The sequence below is a fragment of the Notolabrus celidotus genome, chromosome 18, assembly GCF_009762535.1.
Source record: "Notolabrus celidotus isolate fNotCel1 chromosome 18, fNotCel1.pri, whole genome shotgun sequence".
Taxonomy (NCBI): Eukaryota; Metazoa; Chordata; class Actinopteri; order Labriformes; family Labridae; genus Notolabrus; species Notolabrus celidotus.
Window position 1 is genome coordinate 1,392,549 of NC_048289.1, and position 12,513 is coordinate 1,405,061.

The window sequence follows — 12,513 nt, forward strand, 5'->3', positions numbered from 1 at the left end:
AGCCAGCAGCAGCTTATGGTCTCTACCAACATGTTAGTCCTAAGCCAGCAGCAGCTACCGGCCTCTACCAACAGGTTCGTCCTAAGCCAGCAGCAACTGAGGTCTCTACCAACATGTTAGTCCTAAGCCAGCAGCAACTGAGGTCTATACCAACATGTTAGTCCTAAGCCAGCAGCAACTGAGGTCTATACCAACATGTTAGTCCTAAGCCAGCAGCAACTGAGGTCTCTACCAACAGGTTCGTCCTAAGCCAGCAGCAGCTGAGGTCTCTACCAACATGTTAGTCCTAAGCCAGCAGCAGCTGATGGTCTCTACCAACATGTTAGTCCTAAGCCAGCAGAAGCTGATGGTCTCTACCAACATGTTAGTCTTAAGCCAGCAGCAGCTGATGGTCTCTACCAACATGTTAGCCCTAAGCTAGCAGCAGCTGATGGTCTCTACCAACATGTTAGTCTTAAACCAGCAGCAGCTGAGGTCTCTACCAACATGTTAGTCCTAAGCCAGCAGCAGCTGATGGTCTCTACCAACATGTTAGTCCTAAGCCAGCAGCAGCTGATGGTCTCTACCAACATGTTAGTCCTAAGGCAGCAGCAGCTGAGGTCTCTACCAACATGTTAGTCTTAAGCCAGCAGCAACTGAGGTCTATACCAACATGTTAGTCCTAAGCCAGCAGCAGCTGAGGTCTCTACCAACATGTTAGTCTTAAGCCAGCAGCAGCTGAGGTCTCTACCAACATGTTAGTCCTAAGCCAGCAGCAGCTGATGGTCTCTACCAACATGGTAGTCCTAAGCCAGCAGCAGCTGATGGTCTCTACCAACATGTTAGTCCTAAGCCAGCAGCAGCTGATGGTCTCTACCAACATGTTAGTCCTAAGCCAGCAGCAGCTGAGGTCTCTACCAACATGTAAGTCCTAAACCAGCAGCAGCTGCCGGTCTCTACCAACATGTTAGTCCAAAGCCAGCAGCAGCTGATGGTCTCTATTAACATGTTAGTCCTAAGCCAGCAGCTGCCAATGGTCTATACCAACATGGTAGTCCTAAGCCAGCAGCAGCTGATGGTCTCTACCAACATGTTAGTCCTAAGCCAGCAGCAGCTGATGGTCTCTACCAACAGGTTAGTCCTAAGCCAGCAGCAGCTGATGGTCTCTACCAACAGGTTAGTCCTAAGCCAGCAGCAGCTGATGGTCTCTACCAACATGTTAGTCCTAAACCAGCAGCAGCTGATGGTCTCTACCAACATGTTAGTCCTAAGCCAGCAGCAGCTACCGGCCTCTACCAACATGTTAGTCCTAAGCCAGCAGCAGCTGATGGTCTCTACCAACATGTTAGTCCTAAGCCAGCAGCAGCTGATGGTCTCTACCAACAGGTTAGTCCTAAGCCTGCAGCAGCTGATTGTCTCTACCAACAGGTTAGTCCTAAACCAGCAGCAGCTGATGGTCTCTACCAACAGGTTAGTCCTAAGCCAGCAGCAGCTGATGGTCTCTACCAACAGGTTAGTCCTAAGCCAGCAGCAGCTGATTGTCTCTACCAACAGGTTAGTCCTAAACCAGCAGCAGCTGATTGTCTCTACCAACAGGTTAGTCCTAAGCCAGCAGCGGCTGAGGTCTCTACCAACATGGTAGTCCTAAGCCAGCAGCAGCTGATGGTCTCTACCAACATGTTAGTCCTAAGCCAGCAGCAGCTGAGCTCTCTACCAACATGTTAGTCCTAAGCCAGCAGCAGCTGAGCTCTCTACCAACATGTTAGTCCTAAGCCAGCAGCAGCTGAGCTCTCTACCAACATGTTAGTCCTAAGCCAGCAGCAGCTGAGCTCTCTACCAACATGTTAGTCCTAAACCAGCAGCAGCTGATGGTCTCTACCAACATGTTAGTCCTAAGCCAGCAGCAGCTGATGGTCTCTACCAACATGTTAGTCCTAAGCCAGCAGCAGCTGATGGTCTCTATTAACATGTAAGTCCTAAACCAGCAGCAGCTGCCGGTCTCTACCAACATGTTAGGGCCCCGGATGTTTTTCTTGTGATGCAGTCTTCAAAAAGGCTTTACATGCGGTCATGGTGGGTTACAATTTTTTTTAAAACTGTTAAGTATAGTCTTTTGTAGTGTTCAAAGGAGGACAAGAATGATAAGGCCTACATGTCGCAATTGTAGAATTTTTTTTCCAGCAGTAGGCTATATAAATCCAGTCTATTTTTTTGTGGTATTAACCAGAGGAACCAGAGACCACTTTTTGCAGTAGAAGGGAAAGGAAGGGCTTTCACTGTAACAGACCATTTAAGCATGTTTGGCAAGGCACTTAACTTATGGTCATCCCCATTGAAGCATGGTATAAAGGGATTCAAGATTGTACATTCAAGGCGAGTGCAGGAATAGTTTGTGTTTTGTCTATGTGCATAAAGCTCTGTAACAAATGAAAGCAAAACTGTAGCCCTGTGTTTGGCTCGAAGAACGCACTGAATATACAATAAATACGGCAGGTCTTTCCTAACCCAGCAGCAGCTGCTGTTGTCTGTTTAAGGGGTTTTAGAAAGGGGGAAGAAAGTGAAGTAGCTGGTGGCTGCTGGCAGACAGTCGATGAGTGGAGTGGATGGAGGAGGTAGATGGAGTGGTGGCAAGGGCTATGTCAACATTTTGATTGTAGTCTATATGTTTCTTGATCTCTCTGCACCTGACTTTTAATTTCCACACCTTCCTGTTAAATAAAGAAAAAAAAATCTGACATAAAACCACCTGTGCCCTCATATCTTGTATACAACACACTGTTCTGACATTATCTTATATGTACAGTGGGGCAAGAAAGTATTTAGTCAGCCACTGATTTTGCAAGTTCTCCCACTTAGAAAGATGAGAGAGGTCTGTAATTTTCATCAGAGGTACACTTCAACTATGAGAGACAAAATGAGAAAAAAAATCCAGGAAATCACATTGTAGGATTTTTAAAGAATTTATTTGTAAATGATGGTGGAAAATAAGTATAATATAATATACTATATATATTATAATAAAGTATAATAAGATGAGGGGAGTAGGGGATGAAGAGCTGTGGGGGTGGGTGGGTTGAAAGGAGAGGTCAGTAGGAAAAGAGGGGGTCGAGGATAGCCAGTCTGATTTAACTGTAAAGGAGCTGGCTATGGTGGGAAGAGGGGGAACAGAAGCCGTATTGCTGGGAGTGGCCGAAGTAAGGGTAGAGGAAGGGATGATGGGATGAAGGGATGAAGGGGTGAGGGGATGGAGGGATGAGGGCATGAAAGGGTGAGGGGATGAGGGGATGAAGGGATGAGGGGATGAAGGGAGGAGGGGATGAGGGGATGAGGGGACGTATGTGCAAGGAGATTGTGTGCAGCCTGCGGACACAGGGATATAGAGAAGCAGTGATAGTCCAAGAAAAGTCAGACACAGAGGGAGCAGGCACAGGGGCGACACAACCCGATCTCACTCTAGATGGCGTAATGTAGGTGAGACAGGTGAGATGCAGGTAACAGCAGAAGCTGGCCGGATGGGTAGTGCCGCTGTGGCGAGAGCGAAGGCGTTGACAGAGTGTAAGAAAACTTTTGGGTATTGGGGAAGGGAGGGGGTGGGGATGGGGAGGGAGGGGTGAAAGGAGAGGTCAGTAGGAAAAGAGGGGGTCGAGGATAGCCAGTTCCCTTTAACTGTGAAGGGGCTCCTGATGGAGCTGAGGAGCTGGCTATGGTGGGAAGAGGGGGAACAGAAGCCGTATTGCTGTGAGCGGCTGAAGGAAGGGTAGAGGAAGGGATGATGGGATGAAAGGATGCATGTGCAAGGGGAGTTTGTGAAGCCTGCGGACACGGGATGTAAAGAAGGCTGTGATGTGAAGTCAGACACAGAGGGAGCAGGCACAGGGGGAGATACAACCTGATCCCCACCAGGGGGAGCCGATGATGCCGGTAGAGGCTGTGGGAGCAGCTGAGGCCTGATGACGTCACGCCTGACGTCGCTGGCAGTAGTAGGCCCAGGTGAGGAAGCAGGAAGCGCGGGAAGTTCGGTTTTTGACGCTGTGGCGTTAATGAATGAAGAGTACAAATGGAACGATCCAACCATGTTGTCATTGCCGTGGAAGAGAACGCCTTTCGAGGTTGAGGAAGCGTCGCAAGCAAGCAAGCGACGGTCCAGTTCCTGCGGTCGGACTCCTGTGGCGAACGTGGAGCCGGCCGCGAGGAAGGGGGCGCATCGCCCCGTGATGGATTACTGGTGACGGAGCAGTGGGAATGACGTGGAGAGGACAGGTACGGTCTGCTTCGGCGGAGCCTGGGGCGCTTCCAGTCCGCGGCTCTCCCTGGCGATGAGGATGAAGCCTGTGCACCTCTTGGAGAAGGCGACACCTTGTTCGGGAAGCATGAATGGGTACGGCGCGGCCGCGGCATGCTGAACCGGAGCGCAGGCGGCTCCGCGGCGACTACCGGCTGCGGTGTGACTGCCTGTCTCCGAGAGAGGGATACTCTGTAAGGAAGGTTAACCGTAAAGATCAACGCCGGAGCCATGCAGATGAAGCTCCATGGTGAGTTTGTTGCTTTTTCCTTTGCCCCGAAATCTGAGCGGTGATGCCTGAAGCACGGTCTGTCCATCTTTGAAGAATCACGGACAAGCAGTTGGAGTAGGCTGGCTACGTTTAAGAAGACTTGTCAGGTGATTGAGGGTGTGGTTTAGGTGTGGTCCAGGCGTGGTCCTGCTCCCAAATCTAAGTTAACACCTTAACTTCATATATTTCCCAGGGGTGGCATTGCCGATTCACATACAAGCCAGGTGCCTCACGTCACACTAACATTAACATAGCTTAAACAAGCTACCTAATGTATATGTCTTCTCAAAAAAATGCGCAAGTCGGCAATCTGCGGCTCTGGAGCCGCATGCGCCTCTTTCATCTTTGTGCTGTGGCTCCCTGTGGCTTTGGACAATAAATAATGAGTAGGCTGGTCAATTTAAGTAGGGTTTTTTTATTGTAATGCACATAGGTAATTGATATTGTCACTCAGATTGTCAATCAAATAATGGCAAAAAGTTTAAATCACCGTCAGTTCCGTTTGTTACTGGACGAAGTGGAGAGTCCAGTAGCTGTCCAGAGGGGAGGTGCTGAAACGCTTTGCCTCATGTCTGGAACAGGTGCAAACTTTCCTGAACAGCAGAGGGCTCATCTTTTTTGAGCTAGAACAGCCAGAGTGGCTGGAAAAGCTGCACTTTATGGTAGACATGACAGCGAACCTAAACACGCTGAACACAAATCTTCAGGGGAGGCCTGGGCTCGAGACTGGGACCTTTTTATCTGCGTGTGCGAGAAAGAATTTCATCTGGTCGCGTTCATGCAAGTGCTATGTTGTAATGCTCTCTTTAACACAGGCACTGTATTAGACATTGTGGTTGTGGACTGGCTTAGTCAGTCTCCTCCACCTGCACTCTCTCCTGTTCTGAAGAGAGAGCCATAACGTGTTCACGCGCAGCGCACACATATCACACACCAAAGACAGACAGAGCTTCACAACAAGCGTTTCACTAATTCCACAAATGAAGCAGTCTATAGTTGATTATTTTAAAACACAAAATGAGGAGAGAGAGGAGGAGGCTGGTGGCGAGGGAGCGCTAGAAAAAGGTGCCAAATCAGACTGTGGTCAAGCCAGCCTCCACTGTATTCTGTTGTGCGTGTTTAGAACAGGAATTACTGTAAAACATAGATTTTACCTTTTCTGAATAAATGATGATTTTAGATATTTTCAAAGTGAGATTATTTTAAAAATCCCAGTTTCCACTAACTATTTTCAGTTCAGACGGATAGTAGAAAACCTCATGGTTTAATCCAGTCAATCACTCTCGATCTGATGTGTCATTTCAAAATAAGACACTTGAAATTTAGCATCATTGCAATAATTTTGGATACTTCCCAAATTTTATATATATATACATATACTCCTAACTTAAGCAGTTAAGTAAGGTAGGAAATTGTAAGCAGGCTTCAATAGTCTGAGTCATTGTTAATGTTGAATTAAATCTCAACTTGTGTACCACTGTCTTCTGATTTAAATGTGGAAACTGGGGTAGATCATCAGATAGATCATAGTCTCACCCACCAGAGATGCAGAAATGAAACCAGAGGAGAGAGGAGAGAGGAGATTTGTATTTAGAGAAATGAGACGTCCTCTCCTCTGGAGCGTCACGTGAAGTAACGTCGGTTTGTGATTAACAGCTGTTTGTGTCTGCACACGTTCACTGTAATAACTGATCAATATAAACAGTAACAGATCTCTGTCTCTGTGTTTGCCTGTTTAACACACACCTGTTTAACACACATGTTGACTGTAATAACTCTGATCAATATAAACAGTAACAGAACTCTGTGTCTGTTTACCTGGTTAACACACACCTGTTTAACACACACCTGTTTAACACACACCTGTTTAACAAACACCTGCACATGAAGAGAATCAGCTCTCTGTTTATTCTGTCCTGAAGCATCACGGATCCATTCATCAGTAAAATGCCTCATTATTAAATGATTTATTACTTTAAGGGAAAATAGAAACCATGCAACTCTTTTCAAACCCTGTGCTCATTAATGATCAGCCTCATATGAAACTTTATTAACCTGACAGGAAATATAACAAGTGTTTTTACTAACAGACAAACTTTACTGTCAGACTTCTCTTCATGAAGAAAACCAGAACAAACAGGAACATTAACAGGAGAAATAACTGATCATTAATATATATTCTATCTCTGATATTAGACTCTATTACTCTATTTCATTAGACAGTGAATCTGACAAAAACAATCAGATTTAACATAATCCATCCTCTGTTATATTGAATTTATGATTTTATGTTCAGTATGTTGTGTTTAAAACTCACATCAAACACTTTTCAATCTCAGCTCATCAAATACAGACTGTTTAGAAACTGACTTATGTTTATGATCTGTTTCAGGGAACCCTTACTGACTGTTTTAAGGTCTGTTTCAGGGCACCCTTAGTGACTGTTTTAAGGTCTGTTTCAGGGCACCCTTAGTGACTGTTTTAAGGTCTGTTTCAGGGCACCCTTAGTGACTGTTTTAAGGTCTGTTTCAGGGCACCCTTAGTGACTGTTTTAAGGTCTGTTTCAGGGCACCCTTAGTGACTGTTTCAAGGTCTTTTTCAGGGCACCCTTAGTGACTGTTTTAAGGTCTGTTTCAGGGCACTCTTAGTGACTGTTTTAAGGTCTGTTTCAGAGCACCCTTAGTGACTGTTTTAAGGTCTGTTTCAGGGCACCCTTAGTGACTGTTTTAAGGTCTGTTTCAGAGCACCCTTAGTGACTGTTTTAAGGTCTGTTTCAGGGCACCCTTAGTGACTGTTTTAAGGTCTGTTTCAGGGCACCCTTAGTGACTGTTTTAAGGTCTGTTTCAGAGCACCCTTAGTGACTGTTTTAAGGTCTGTTTCAGGGCACCCTTAGTGACTGTTTTAAGGTCTGTTTCAGGGCACCCTTAGTGACTGTTTTAAGGTCTGTTTCAGGGCACCCTTAGTGACTGTTTTAAGGTCTGTTTCAGGGCACCCTTAGTGACTGTTTTAAGGTCTGTTTCAGGGCACCCTTAGTGACTGTTTTAGGGTCTGTTTCAGGGCACCCTTACTGACTGTTTTAAGGTCTGTTTCAGGGCACCCTTAGTTACTGTTTTAAGGTCTGTTTCAGGGTACCCTTATTGACTGTTTTAAGGTCTGTTTCAGGGCATCCTTAGTGACTGTTTTAAGGTCTGTTTCAGAGCACCCTTAGTGACTGTTTTAAGGTCTGTTTCAGGGCACCCTTAGTGACTGTTTTAAGGTCTGTTTCAGGGCACCCTTAGTGACTGTTTTAAGGTCTGTTTCAGGGCACCCTTAGTGACTGTTTTAAGGTCTGTCTCAGGCACCCTTAGTGACTGTTTTAAGGTCTGTATCAGAGCACCCTTAGTGACTGTTTTAAGGTCTGTTTCAGGGCACCCTTATTGACTGTCTTAAGGTCTGTTTCAGGGCACCCTTAGTGACTGTTTTAAGGTCTGTTTCAGGGCACCCTTAGTGACTGTTTTAAGGTCTGTTTCAGGGCACCCTTAGTGACTGTTTTAAGGTCTATTTCAGGACACCCTTAGTGACTGTTTTAAGGTCTGTCTCAGGGCACCCTTAGTGACTGTTTTAAGGTCTGTTTCAGGGCACCCTTAGTGACTGTTTTAAGGTCTGTTTCAGGGCACCCTTAGTGACTGTTTTAAGGTCTATTTCAGGGCACCCTTAGTGACTGTTTTAAGGTCTGTTTCAGGGCACCCTTAGTGACTGTTTTAAGGTCTGTCTCAGGGCACCCTTAGTGACTGTTTTAAGGTCTGTTTCAGGGCACCCTTAGTGACTGTTTTAAGGTCTGTTTCAGGGCAACCTTAGTGACTGTTTTAAGGTCTGTTTCAGGGCACCCTTAATGACTGTTTTAAGGTCTGTTTCAGGGCACCCTTAGTGACTGTTCTAAGGTCTGTTTCAGGGCACCCTTAGTGACTGTTTTAAGGTCTGTTTCAGGGCACCCTTAGTGACTGTTTTAAGGTCTGTTTCAGGGCACCCTTAGTGACTGTTTTAAAGTCTGTTTCAGGGCACCCTTAGTGACTGTTTTAAATCCTGTTTCAGGGCACCCTTAGTGACTGTTTTAAGGTCTGTTTCAGGGCACCCTTAGTGACTGTTTTAAGGTCTGTATCAGGGCACCCTTAGTGACTGTTTTAAGGTCTGTTTCAGGGCACCCTTAGTGACTGTTTTAAGGTCTGTTTCAGGGCACCCTTTGTGACTGTTTTAAGGTCTGTTTCAGGGCACCCTTAGTGACTGTTTTAAGGTCTGTTTCAGGGCACCCTTAGTGACTGTTTTAAGGTCTGTCTCAGGCACCCTTAGTGACTGTTTTAAGGTCTGTATCAGAGCACCCTTAGTGACTGTTTTAAGGTCTGTTTCAGGGCACCCTTATTGACTGTCTTAAGGTCTGTTTCAGGGCACCCTTAGTGACTGTTTTAAGGTCTGTTTCAGGGCACCCTTAGTGACTGTTTTAAGGTCTGTTTCAGGGCACCCTTAGTGACTGTTTTAAGGTCTATTTCAGGACACCCTTAGTGACTGTTTTAAGGTCTGTCTCAGGGCACCCTTAGTGACTGTTTTAAGGTCTGTTTCAGGGCACCCTTAGTGACTGTTTTAAGGTCTGTTTCAGGGCACCCTTAGTGACTGTTTTAAGGTCTATTTCAGGGCACCCTTAGTGACTGTTTTAAGGTCTGTTTCAGGGCACCCTTAGTGACTGTTTTAAGGTCTGTCTCAGGGCACCCTTAGTGACTGTTTTAAGGTCTGTTTCAGGGCACCCTTAGTGACTGTTTTAAGGTCTGTTTCAGGGCAACCTTAGTGACTGTTTTAAGGTCTGTTTCAGGGCACCCTTAATGACTGTTTTAAGGTCTGTTTCAGGGCACCCTTAGTGACTGTTCTAAGGTCTGTTTCAGGGCACCCTTAGTGACTGTTTTAAGGTCTGTTTCAGGGCACCCTTAGTGACTGTTTTAAGGTCTGTTTCAGGGCACCCTTAGTGACTGTTTTAAAGTCTGTTTCAGGGCACCCTTAGTGACTGTTTTAAATCCTGTTTCAGGGCACCCTTAGTGACTGTTTTAAGGTCTGTTTCAGGGCACCCTTAGTGACTGTTTTAAGGTCTGTATCAGGGCACCCTTAGTGACTGTTTTAAGGTCTGTTTCAGGGCACCCTTAGTGACTGTTTTAAGGTCTGTTTCAGAGCACCCTTAGTGACTGTTTTAAGGTCTGTTTCAGAGCACCCTTAGTGACTGTTTTAAGGTCTGTTTCAGGGCACCCTTAGTGACTGTTTTAAGGTCTGTTTCAGGGCACCCTTAGTGACTGTTTTAAGGTCTGTTTCAGGGCACCCTTAGTGACTGTTTTAAGGTCTGTCTCAGGGCACCCTTAGTGACTGTTTTAAGGTCTGTCTCAGGCACCCTTAGTGACTGTTTTAAGGTCTGTTTCAGGGCAACCTTAGTGACTGTTTTAAGGTCTGTTTCAGGGCACCCTTAATGACTGTTTTAAGGTCTGTTTCAGGGCACCCTTAGTGACTGTTCTAAGGTCTGTTTCAGGGCACCCTTAGTGACTGTTTTAAGGTCTGTTTCAGGGCACCCTTAGTGACTGTTTTAAGGTCTGTTTCAGGGCACCCATAGTGACTGTTTTAAATCCTGTTTCAGGGCACCCTTAGTGACTGTTTTAAGGTCTGTTTCAGAGCACCCTTAGTGACTGTTTTAAGGTATGTTTCAGGGCACCCTTAGTGACTGTTTTAAGGTCTGTTTCAGAGCACCCTTAGTGACTGTTTTAAGGTCTGTTTCAGGGCACCCTTAGTGACTGTTTTAAGGTCTGTTTCAGGGCACCCTTAGTGACTGTTTTAAGGTCTGTCTCAGGGCACCCTTAGTGACTGTTTTAAGGTCTGTTTCAGAGCACCCTTAGTGACTGTTTTAAGGTCTGTTTCAGGGCACCCTTAGTGACTGTTTTAAGGTCTGTTTCAGGGCACCCTTAGTGACTGTTTTAAGGTCTGTTTCAGAGCACCCTTAGTGACTGTTTTAAGGTCTGTTTCAGGGCACCCTTAGTGACTGTTTTAAGGTCTGTTTCAGAGCACCCTTAGTGACTGTTTTAAGGTCTGTTTCAGGGCACCCTTAGTGACTGTTTTAAGGTCTGTTTCAGGGCACCCTTAGTGACTGTTTTAAGGTCTGTCTCAGGGCACCCTTAGTGACTGTTTTAAGGTCTGTTTCAGGGCACCCTTACTGACTGTTTTAAGGTCTGTTTCAGGGCACCCTTAGTGACTGTTTTAAGGTCTGTTTCAGGGTACCCTTAGTGACTGTTTTAAGGTCTGTTTCAGGGCACCCTTAGTGACTGTTTTAAGGTCTGTTTCGGGGTACCCTTAGTGACTGTTTTAAGGTTTGTTTCAGGGCACCCTTAGTGACTGTTTTAAGGTCTGTTTCAGGGCACCCTTAGTGACTGTTTTAAGGTCTGTTTCAGGGCACCCTTAGTGACTGTTTTAAGGTCTGTTTCAGGGCACCCTTAGTGACTGTTTTAAGGTCTGTTTCAGAGCACCCTTAGTGACTGTTTTAAGGTCTGTTTCAGGGTACCCTTACTGACTGTTTTAAGGTCTGTTTCAGGGCACCCTTACTGACTGTTTTAAGGTCTGTTTCAGGGCACCCTTAGTGACTTTTTTAAGGTCTGTTTCGGGGTACCCTTAGTGACTGTTTTAAGGTTTGTTTCAGGGCACCCTTAGTGACTGTTTTAAGGTCTGTTTCAGGGCCCCCTTAGTGACTGTTTTAAGGTCTGTTTCAGAGCACCCTTAGTGACTGTTTTAAGGTCTGTTTCAGGGCAACCTTAGTGACTGTTTTAAGGTCTGTTTCAGAGCACCCTTAGTGACTGTTTTAAGGTCTGTTTCAGAGCACCCTTAGTGACTGTTTTAAGGTCTGTTTCAGGGCACCCTTAGTGACTGTTTTAAGGTCTGTTTCAGAGCACCCTTAGTGACTGTTTTAAGGTCTGTTTCAGGGCACCCTTAGTGACTGTTTTAAGGTCTGTTTCAGGGCACCCTTAGTGACTGTTTTAAGGTCTGTTTCAGAGCACCCTTAGTGACTGTTTTAAGGTCTGTTTCAGGGCACCCTTAGTGACTGTTTTAAGGTCTGTTTCAGAGCACCCTTAGTGACTGTTTTAAGGTCTGTTTCAGGGCACCCTTAGTGACTGTTTTAAGGTCTGTTTCAGAGCACCCTTAGTGACTGTTTTAAGGTCTGTTTCAGGGCACCCTTAGTGACTGTTTTAAGGTCCGTCTTTTTTCTGTTATTAAACTCAGCTGATGTTAAGTTTTGGTTAAGTCCGAGCCTCTGCAGCGTCCAATCAGTGAGTGATATTCGATAATTGGGCGTGTCTGTCAGAGAAAAGACTGCCTGAAGTCTGCTCTTGTGTTTCCTCGATTATCCCTCCTCCTCTCTTCTCTCCTCTCTCCTCGCTCCCCTCTCCTCCAGCAGAGTTCAGAGCTTTAGGACACAAGTTAAAATGACGCGTCAGTAACTACTTTCAACTGAGAAGCGAGGAGTGAGGTGACCGCAGTTTAGAGCTTTGAGATGCACCCTAGGACTGAGCCGTCTGTGAGTGCTTTGGGACGGGGGAGGGGGCCACTACAGCACCTGCTGCTCATTTAGAACGATATGCTTTCATATCAGAGTCTCCAAAAGTCTTCAATAACACCAGAGAAAGTCGCTAGATTTGTCGCTAGTGGCTTTTTTGAAAAAGAGTCGCTAGAGGGGTCTGAAAACTTGCTAAATATAGAGAGAGAGCCGCTAAGTTGGCAACACTGACAACAACTGGATGGCATCTTTCATTTTCTTTTAAAGAGGTTTTTTAAGACGCAATTGGCAGTAAACTCTGGTTACTTCTCCCTGGGCGTGTCCATCAGTGTGTGATGTCACGTGAAAACTATGAATAGGCAACACACCAACTTCACCTGACTAACTTGTTTAGTTTGGCATAAAGAAAGCACACCAATAACTGTCACCATTTTT